The following is a 2,500-nucleotide window of genomic DNA, read 5'->3' on the forward strand; positions in this document are numbered from 1 at the left end:
CGCTTCCCAGGAAGCCAACAACCAAAAGGTCGGTCGTATTTGGAGTTCAGTATTCGCTTCAGTCGATTCCAACTTCCCAAAAACCTGCCTTCTTCGCAGTTCGGCTAAGTCTCCCTCGTTTCCAACTTTCCTCTAAGTTGCCCTCCTCGCAGTTTGGCCAAGTTCACTCTTTTCCAGCGTCATCCCCCCAAGTTGCCTTGGGCGCAGTTCGGCCTAGTTCACTCTTTTCCAGCATCATCCCCCCAAGTTGTCTTGTTCGCAGTTCGGCCTAGTTCACTCTTTTCCAGCGTCATCCCCCCAAGTTGCCTTGTTCGCAGTTCGGTCTAGTTCACTCTTTTCCAGCATCATCCCCCCAAGTTGCCTTGTTCGCAGTTTGGCCTAGTTCACTCTTTTCCAGTGTCATCCCCCCAAGTTGCCTTGTTCGCAGTTTGGCCTAGTTCACTCTTTTCCAGTGTCATCCCCCCAAGTTGTCGTTGCCAACAACCCAAGAGTCCATAGTATTCGGAGTTCTAGCGGGGCCTCCCCTTGCTTCCAACAACCCAAGAGTCCATAGTATTCGGAGTTCTAGCGGGGCCTCCCCTTGCTTCCAACAACCCAAGAGTCCGTAGTATTCGGAGTTCTAGCGGGACCTCCCCTTGCTTCCAACAACCCAAGAGTCCATAGTATTCGGAGTTCTAGCGGGGCCTCCCCTTGCTTCCAACAACCCAAGAGTCCGTAGTATTCGGAGTTCTAGCGGGGCCTCCCGTTGCTTCCAACAACCCAAGAGTCCATAGTATTCGGAGTTCTCGCGTGGCCTCCCATTGATTCAAACAACCCAAAAGTCCATCTTCTTCGCAGTTCAACATCGCCTCCCTCGTTTCCAACAGGCCCAAAGGTCGTCTTCTTCGCAGATCCACGAAGAGCTCATCACGATTTGCCACATTCCATTTCCCACGGGTTGTCAACAACACTTTCTCACACTTCCCGCAATCGAGTACGTGCATGACATGCCAAAGCACATCTTATTTGCCTTCCATCGCACTCAAGACGACGGGTTGTGGAAGAACGATATTGTTCACAACAAGTTCAAGGACAACGTCTCAATCAAGGGACACAACCGAATTATGTTGACTGGGTCGCTAAAGTAAACCCGAGTTCATATAATGCACCGCATCCAAAAGAACTAGCCACAACACGTGCATCACTGAGATGTTTCACTAGATGGAACACGTGCGTGACATTAGGATCCTCCAACACCTCTTCGTGATGGAAAGATAGAATTCGAAGCAACCACAGAAGTACCGTCTAGTGGGTAGGCAACACAGGGACTGATCAACCAATATCACCCAAGGCAACGGGTGAAAATGGAAGAGATGCATGCTTGACCGTTCGATACGCAAGGCATGGAGCCAGCCAGCAAGTGCATCTCGATTACAACTCACACACCCTCACGTTCGCAAGACACCACACCACAAGACGGTCCACCCCCCACCTACCATGGGCAAGCAAGCAAATGGAAACATCAAGTGACGCAGGGTCAAGCATCGCTAGGCATGAAAATAACTTTCCACAATATCCGAGGGACTAGCTGCCGAGCTAACCAACGATCAGTGACGACCGTGTGTTGGTATTAATAAAGCTCAACAACTATGAAGAGGCTAGTTGTGCCATGATAAACATGCTAACGCACGCACCACGTGAGGGGGGAGGCCTCATCAAGCTCCCTTTAAAACCTGCCAGTGTGGAGCTGGCCGGCTCAAGGAGCACTCCCCCCCTATAAGAGGTTAATATGCAAAAGGCAAAATTGTACAAGTAGATACACTTTTTTTGAGCAGACATAAGTCCATATCTCGGGCTATACTTCGAATTTTGATGCGATTTTTTGCAGTAATTCGTAGAATAATGGTATCTCCTTGCTCACCAAATTTCATAATTTTTCTCGAAGGGGAACTATTTTTTTTATTTTTTTTACTTACCGGGTATGTGTAAAATCGGGAAAAATAGAAAAGCACATGTAGACTTCGAATTTCGACCTCATTTTTTCCAGTCCACCACTAAACAATATCAGGAACCTCCCCACAAAATTTCATTCAGTTTGGCCAAGGTCTTAAATTTGACAAATTTTGGCACCAACCTATCTAGTCGCGGTGCACCGACCAACTTGGCCAAGTGCAAAATGCATCCAATTCAAAACTTTTGTGCACCAACACTTTTACAGTACTCATTTGGGGGCATTTGGAGGCCTTTCCAACCCTCACATCTCAAAAACCACGAATTTCATTTTTTCACAAATCTCCCCACCAAGCCATCTAGCTATGCCGTGGTGCACCGCCAACCTTGGCCATGTGCAAAACCCTCCGAACTCAAAACTTTCGTGCACCAAGAATTTCATGGTATTCATTTGGGGGCATTTGGAGGCCATTCCAACCCTCACATCTCAAAAACCACGAATTTCATTTTTTCACAAAACTCCCCACCAAGCCATTTAGCTATGCCGCGGTGCACCGCCAACCTTGGCCAT

Source organism: Vigna unguiculata, unplaced genomic scaffold (genome assembly GCF_037176805.1).
Source record: "Vigna unguiculata cultivar grain cowpea cultivar isolate G323 ecotype 2 unplaced genomic scaffold, ASM3717680v1 ptg000056l, whole genome shotgun sequence".
Taxonomy (NCBI): Eukaryota; Viridiplantae; Streptophyta; class Magnoliopsida; order Fabales; family Fabaceae; genus Vigna; species Vigna unguiculata.